The 8,838-nt window shown below is 35.4% G+C and overlaps 1 long non-coding RNA gene across 2 annotated transcripts in view; it reads right to left on the reverse strand.

The window, feature by feature from the left end:
- Positions 1 to 6,487, reverse strand: part of LOC131485408 (uncharacterized) — an 81,504-nt gene extending 75,017 nt beyond the window's left edge. For both annotated transcript variants that reach the window (XR_009248824.1, XR_009248825.1), the window contains exon 1: positions 6,333 to 6,487. This is a non-coding gene — a long non-coding RNA (uncharacterized LOC131485408). The remainder of the gene's footprint in view (positions 1 to 6,332) is intronic.
- Positions 6,488 to 8,838: the final 2,351 nt, after the last annotated feature.

Genomic DNA, 8,838 nt, shown 5'->3' on the forward strand with positions numbered 1-8,838 from the left:
TATTAAAAAAATTTTAAAAAGAACATGATTAATAATTTTAATAACTGTAAAAAGGTGAAGAGAAAATTAGGAAAATGGAATAGATCAGGAAGAAATACACATAGCTAAAGCTTTAATTCGTTTTCAAGTTTATTTATTTTTCACAGAGACAGAGTGGGAGCATGAGCTGGGGAGGGGCAGAGAGAGAGAGGGAAACACAGAATCCAAAGCAGACTCCAGGCTCCAAGCTGCCAGCACAGAGCCCAATGCGGGGCTCGAACTCATGAACCGTGAGATCATGACCTGGGCTGAAGTCGGACACTTAACCAACTGAGCCACCCAGGTGACCCACATAACTAAAAATTAAGAAGTTAACAAGAAGTGCATAGGGCATGTGGGTGGCTCAGTCGGTTGAGTGTTCAACTTTGGCTCAGGTCATGATCTCACCATTCTTGAGTTCGAGCCCCACATCTGACAGCTCAGAGCCTGGAGCCTGCTTCAGATTCTCTCTCTCTCTCTCTTTTTCTCTGCTCCTCCCCTGCTCATGCTTGCTTGCTCACTCTCTCTCTCTCAAAAATAAATGAATATTAAATTTTTTTTTAATTAACAAGAAGTACCAAAAAGAATGTAAAAATAGTATGGGAGATATTGAACATACAAGTATTTGGAACATACAAGTATCTGGAATCCAGAAGGAAGGGAGAAAGATAATGTGACAGAATAATGTTTCAAAGATAAATAGCTAAGAGTTTTCCAAAGTGACAAATGAGATTAAGCAACACAATCAAGGCACAAAATACTAGTAAACAAATCACAGACACATTTTAAAAAGATAAATCATCAGGACTAAAATTTAGACTTCATATAACATTTAAAAAATCAATATTGGGGTGCCCGGCTGGCTCAGTTGGTTAAGCATCTGGCTCTTAGTTTTGGCTCAGGTCATGATCTCATGGTTTGTGAGTTTGAGCCCTGCGTTGGGCTCCTTGCTGACAGTGCAGAGCCTGCTTAGGATTCTCTCCCCCTCCCTCCCTCCCTCCCTCATTCTCTCACTCTCAATGTAAATAAGTAAACTTAAAAAAAATCAATATATATAATTTACCACATTAATAGAATAAAGGAGAAAGTAATATAACATTTAAATAGATGTAGAAAAACATTTGATATAAATGACAAGTTTATAATAAAAATTTTGTTAATATGCAGACCCAAAATACCAGAAAGTAGTGAGCAGACTTACACATGATTAGTAACCTGACTTCATCCTATGAAAACACTGTACCCCCAAATTTTAGAAATCACATCTTTCTCAAATGTTTATAGAAATTTTCCAAAATGACACACATTGTACTATATAGAAAATCTCACCAAATTTCAAATTGAAATAATATGGAGGATATATTCTAATTATAGTGGAATTAAGCTAGAGGTCATAGAAAAAAGATAACTAGAAAGTCTCTTTTTTGAAATTAAGGAACACATCTCTAATCCATGGGTAAAATAAGAAACAATTAAAATTAGAAAATATTTTTAACTGAACTAAGAGTTAACCCCCAAACAACACAGAGATTAGGAGTGCCAACTCCTGCACGGTCAAAAATCCAATATAACTTTTACTTCCTAAAACATAACTACTAATGGCCTACTGTTGACCAGAAGCCTTACCAATAACATAAATAATCGATTAACATATTCTGTATGTTAAATGTATTATATGCCATATTCTTACGATAAAGCAAGCTACAGAAAAGGTTACTAAGAAAATCATAAGGAAGAGAAAATACATTAACAGTACTGTACTGTATTTATGGAAACAAATGCACATATAAGTGGACCTGTGCAGCTCAAACCCCTGTTGTTCAAGGGTCAATTGTTTAATATATATAGTACATATTAAAACTTATAAGATATAACTAAAATCATAGTTTAAGGAAAGTTTATAGCCTTAAATGCATATATTTAAAAAGAAAAATGGCTGAAAGTAAATAATCTAAGTATCCATATATCAAGAAGTTAGGAAGCTATACTACAAAGCTGTAATAATCAAGACAGTATGGTACTGGCATAAGAACAGACACTCACACCAATGGAAAAGAATAGAGAACCCAGAAATGGACCCACAAACACATAGCCAACTAATCTTTGACAAAGCAGGAAAGAATACCCAATGGAAGAAAGATAGTCTCTTCATCAAATGGTGCTGGGAAAATTGGACACCGACATGCAGAAAAATGAACCTGGACAAGTTTCTTACACCATACACAAAAATAAACTCAAAATGGATGAAACTCCTAAATATAAGACAGGAAGCCACCAAAATCCTCGAGGAGAAAGCAGGAAAAAACCTCTCTGATCTTGGCTGCAGCACCTTCTTACTCAACATGTCTCTAGAGGCAAGGGAAACAAAAGCAAAAATGAACTACTGGGACCTCATCAAAATAAAAATCTTCTGCACAGCGAAGGAAACAATCAGCAAAACTAAAAGGCAACTGACAGAATGGAAGAAGATATTTGCACATCAGATAAAGAGTTAGTATCCAAAATCTATAAAGAACTTATCAAACTCAACACCCAAAAAACAAATAATCCAGTAAAGAATGGGCAAAAGACATCAATAGACACTTCTCCAAAGAAGACATCCAGATGGCCAACCAACACATGAAAAAATGCTCAACATCACTCAGCATCGGGGAAATACAAATCAAAACCACAATGATATACCACCTTACACCTGTCAGAATGGCTGACATTAACAACTCAGGCAACAACAGATGTTGGTGAGGATGTGGAGAAAGAGGATCTCTTTTGCATTGTTAGTGACAATGCAAGCTGGTGCAGCCACTCTGGAAAACAGTATGGAGGTTCCTCAAGAAAACTAAAAATAGAACTACCTATGACCTAGCAATTGCACTACTAGGCATTTATCCAAGGGATACAGGTGTGCTGTTTCAAAGGGACACATGCACAGCCATGTTTATAGCAGCACTATCAACAACAGCCAAAGTATGGAAAGAGCCCAAATGTCCCTCGATGGATGAATGGATAAAGAAGATGTGGTATACATATACAATGGAGTATTACTCAGCAATCAAAAAGAATGAAATATTGCCATTTGCAACTATGTGGATGGAACTGGAGGGGATTATGCTAAGTGAAATTAGTCAGAGAAAGACAAAAATCATATGGCATCACTCATATGAGGACTTTAAGAGAGAAAACAGATGAACATAAGGGAAGGGAAACAAAAATAATATAAAAACAGGGAGGGAGACAAAACAGAAAGAGACTCATACATATGGAGAACAAACTGAGGGTTACTGGAGGGGTTGTGGGAGGGGGGATGGGCTAAATGGGTAAGGGGCACTAAGGAAACTACTCCTGAAATCATTGTTGCACTATATGCTAACTAATTTGGATGTGAATTTAAAAAAATAAAAAAATTACAAAAAAATTACAAAAAAAATTAGGAAAAAGAAAAACATAGTGAATACAAAGAACATAGAAAAAGGAAATAATATGCATAAAAAAAGAAATGAATTTGTCCTAACTTTCCATAAAGTATGCTGTTCCTAGTCTTCTGATCACTTACAAACAGGATCCAAGAACCTTGTATGGAAGGAATCACACAGTGATTCCCCCTAGATCTTCTCTATCTTTCAGGAAATAAAATGCATGACCATGAGCAGGATATTTTGTTGGCTTTATTTTTACTCAAAATTGCCTTTTCTTTACTCATAGGTGAAAAGACTCTGAACCCAAGGCTCTTAAGACTCAGGAAAAGAATTAAATGCTAGATTTATTAGCAAATGTCAATGCTGGGTTCCTAGAACATTCTAGGGTACCTCAGCCAATTCTCAAAATGTGGGATAGACCTGTGTATGCCAAGAACTCAGAGTTCTCTCCCTGAATGTAATAGTGAAGTAATTAGAATGTCCCCCACAAAGAACCTCAGCAGTTAATTATTCTCTAGAAACCAAAAGATAAGCAACATTCTAAACTCTGTAATGCCCTAGAATTCCAGTCAACTTTGAGCTATATAGTCCCAACATCTGATAAAGTACCTGGCAGAAAGTGGGCCCTCATTAATTCCCTGTTGAATTAATGTCATATATCAGTGAACAGGAAATATAAGCTAGGAAGTAACAAAGCCCATATGAACTCAAAACTGTAAATTCAAAATCAAGTTATGTTTCAACTTACAATGTCATAGTATTGTTTACTAGGTTTTGAACAAAATACAACTAGTCATATTTTCATACCAGGGGTAATAAGTCTGTTACCCCATAAAGATCTAACCTGTCTTCAAGTTCATGTTCTGCCAATTCATGATATTAAGGTTAGTATAGTTTCACTTAAACTGCTGAATATACTGAATTGAGTTCAGAATTCTTTCAAACTCCACTTTCCCAGACCCCAGAATACACTTCAGAATCAAGACTGACTGTCATCATTTTTTGCTCCACCCAGACTAATAAGCCAATCCTTTCTATAGTAACCAAAAAAGGAATAGAAAGAAGTACAACAGGTCATAAAAGTTAGCACAATTAGATATATATGTTGACATGTAAAAACAACTGGCAGTAAAGTGATTAGTATAAATTTTAGTACCCCAATTTTTGGAGGAGTTGCACAACTTTATCACAACCTCACTATTTGTGAACAATGTAGCCATTGCTGGTCTGTGGCAACGAATAAGCTTCATAGCACCCAAACACCATCAGAGGTTCTATATTTACCTTACATCTGCCAACAACCCATGTTCTCTCATTTTCTGTGTAAAAGAGCTCCATGTGGGCCAGATTTAATTTGATGCAGAAATACTATGTCACTTCCAATAAAAGCAAAAAGGAAAGAGAGATTCGCACAATAACTTATCAAGGATGGCAGCTCATGCTGGTATTTGGAATAGTTTGGAGGTATTGTTTTGTTTACTGAACAGTCAAGTTGAAAGGAAGGTGCACAGCCTGATTAGAATGGCCTCTGCAGATCTGTTTTCCAAATAGAAAACATATGCCCCTCTGGGGAGAGAAACATATGTCCCTTAGGGGAGAGCTCTTCATTCCCAGCTACAAGTGAATTTGAAAACAGTTTGACTCTGGTAAGAAGAATATAATACAGCATCTTTCCTTATGTGAGGTAGGTCCAGAGCAAACTTCTAATGACCAAAGTAAAATACATACCAATTGTGACCAAAGGCTTTTACCTAATGCAGAAGCCAAGGGGAGCCTCAGACACCATTATATTCAATCCCCTGTAGATTTCTCTAGGTGCAGATACTGACGCCTAAGGAGATTATTGGATTAGACCTAAAACCACATGGCAAATCCATGGCCAAGTTGGAGTCCCAATGCTGGTGTCTTGATTTATAATTTAGCCCTCAATATTATATTATTCCAACATCAGAATAAATTTTCAAAACTTCATTTGGAGTAAAACTTGAGGAAAAATTAACTGTAATACTTGATATGGTAACAAGACTGGAAAGATATAGAGATAAGTCATTTCTCATTCAATCAGAGAAAAATCCTTATATATGAATCAAATTAATATTTTTCTATGATTCATATAAGACTCCAGGAGCAAGTAAGATGAACTGTCTCTCATTTTCCAGTAGGGCATTTTCATTATTTTCCATTTAAACATGTAAGGAAGTAATATTCAAAATTAACTGAATTATTTTTTTCTGGCCAAATGCAGGACTGTCATCTTACATAAATACATATTAGAAAAACACAAAAATATTAACTTAATGATAAAATAGCTAGTCATGATCTCTTTTCTGTATGCAGTCAACTTCTACACACACATGTATTTTTTCATGAATTGTGATTTTTTAATGAAAAATAATGATTTGAAGTTGTTTAAATAGTCCCAATTCTGAATGAGAAAACTTTTCTTGGAAGCTTTAGACATCAGAAAAGCAACTCTACTGCTTAAAACCCATCCTTTTGTAAGCACCTTCAAGCCTTGAAAAATCTGAATCTTTCTCTAGATGTAGAAGCTGATAAACATCCTAAGATTTTTTTATTGCATCATTACAAAAAAAAAATCTGGGGCAAGCAGACATTTAAAATAAAGCTCTGTTACTAGAAAACAACAGTCTCCATCCTCATTCTGAGTAATGTCTGCCTCTGTTCAGTTCAACAACCCACAAAGAAAGCAATAGACAAAGACATGCCAGATGAAAAATATCACACTCCAAAAGGATACCTAGTGAAGAAACCCAGCAATCACTGCCCAAAGACTGACTTCTGAAAATATGTTAGGAAATGGGGTACTATTTTATTTCATTGTGTTTGTTTTTCTCCATTTAAAATTTGCATGGTAGCCTATTTATTTAATGAAGATTTTACCTTCATTAAAATTGTTTGCTTGGGGTTCCGTCATGGACGCAGTCTGGGCTTTCCCCAGTTTAGATCCTGTAGAGATTAATGTTGACTCAAAAACAAGCTTTCTTTGGCCCTACCTCTGTTGGGTTCAGTCTTTGTCTCTGCCAGTACCCCCTGGCCCATACTGATGATATCACTGTGAATCACTAAGAAGCCTGCATACACATGGCTCAGACATAATAATGATATTGCTCATGACAACACCATTGTTAATAATCTGACCACACAGTGATATGAAACATCACCTGGCTCTGTATTTTAACAATTAAAACTTTCATTCTTCCTAAGCACATACCATCTAGGATTAGACCACACCTACTTTTGCTTTCTTTATCTTATCTCCATCTTTATTATACATTCTTGGCCAGTGTATGAGGAGAAAACCTTTTGGACATCTCATACCCTTTGGTTGACCTCTTCTGACTAAATGAACATGTCTAGGACAAACACAGCTTATGTTTGACACCATTTCCCCTTGAGGTATGAAGTTGTATCCAGATGAAGAAAGAGAAGTAAAAACTAAACTTCGCAAATTTTCTCTTGGAGATGTACGGAATTGCTCTGAGATTTATGTTAAATTTTACCTAATAGTGATATTGATACAATATTTGCTTTAAAAGTTTCAAAGGAATAATTGCTCTCTATAGATGTTATTTCTACATTATTTGTATTTCCATGGATTTACAAACTGGAAATTGCACTAGCATTTTCCAAAAGTCATATAAGTGAATGCATAGAGGTATGTGGATGATGACTATATAGAGTGTTTTCCAAGGCTTTAATGAAATATTATTACACTTAATAAACAAAATATGAGAAATTAATATTAAACCAATATTTAAACACAAGAATGAACTTAAAGCTTAATAGCATTACAGGACACTCTGTACAGAGTCCCAAGACTTAAGCCAATGATTATATCATTTAAGCTTTCAGTTGAGTGACAGAGTCAGAGGTGAACACAGGGAAAATCACAGGCCCAGTATCTTTGAGAATCAACTGGCTGTGTGTAGACAAAACTCTGTTGCTTGGCCTCAGATTATGGTCTTTTCTACCAGACAGAACTAACTATTCATCTACCAAGTATAATTTGAAATCAGTAGATAATATCTACAATCAATAAACTAATTTCAGCACACACATATTTAAGAACATATACCTAAAAAGCACAAGAAATAGTTAAAAGAGTTGCGAATGGCATGCTAATGAGTGGGAAACTGGTATTTTTCTTTATTAATCATTTAAAAAATGTTTTCATCTGTGTACATATATCACCGTAATTAAAATATAAAGTGAAAAATTAAATTATGTATTAAAAACAAACACATGATTGCTATTGCTAGGTGAAGGAAATGGATGGGACAATGTGAAGAATTTAGTATAAACAATTCCTCAGCACAATTAGATGAGAGAAACCATTCATTCTTTCTCACATTCGTCAAACAATTAAGAAGCAATTACTATGTGATTACTATGTGCCATGTTTGGACTAGATGCTGTGAGAATACACAGATGAGTCTGTCATAGTCTTTCTTCTCAAAGACCTTGCAATCAAGTGTGAAGAGAAAGAAATGTGACTATAACATAAAAAATCAAAAATTTTAACTGACATTTAAATAAAAACTTTAAAAAATATTAAAATAGAAAAAACAAAAAAAACAAAAAAAATTAAAATTTTATGTGTCAACTTACTTAAAAAAAAAAAAAGAGGAAAGACCCATTGATATTTGTTGGCAAAACGAAGACAAAGTTCACAAAGAATCATGTGGATTCATCCTTTAACAATAACAACAGTATCTAATATGTTATAGTATTTCCTATGTATGGGGCTAGAATTTAGATTAGTAGGGAAGAGAGGGAGGTATTTCAAATTGGAAGAGAAACATGAGGAAAGGTGAGAATGTATGCAAACACATGACACTGTGTGTGAATGAGAAGGGAAACCACGAGGCAAAAAAGTTAGTACTAGAATCAATGGGAGAGGATTTAAAGTTTTTTTTTTTATTTTTTTTTTTATTTATTTTTGAGACAGAGGGAGACAGAGCATGAGCAGGGGAGGGGCAGAGAGAGAGGGAGACACAGAATCTGAAGCAAGCTCCAGGCTCCGAGCTGTCAACACAGAGCCCGATGCGGGGCTTGAACTCACAGACTGTGAGATCATGACCTGAGCTGAAGTCGGATGCTTAACCGACTGAGCCACCCAGGCGCCCCTGGGAGAGGATTTAAAATGCCATACAATGAAACTCAAAGGCAACATACGACGTAATGGGAAAAGATATTTGCAAATGACATATGAGACAAAGGGCTAGTATCCACAATCTATAAACAATTCACCAAACTCCACACCCAAAAAACAAATAATCCAGTGAAGAAATGGGCAGAAAACATGAATAGACACTTCTATAAAGAAGACATCTGGATGGACAACAGGCACATGAAAAGATGCTCAACATCACTCCTCACCAGGGAA

This window comes from Neofelis nebulosa, chromosome 9 (assembly GCF_028018385.1).
Source record: "Neofelis nebulosa isolate mNeoNeb1 chromosome 9, mNeoNeb1.pri, whole genome shotgun sequence".
NCBI classification, from domain to species: domain Eukaryota; kingdom Metazoa; phylum Chordata; class Mammalia; order Carnivora; family Felidae; genus Neofelis; species Neofelis nebulosa.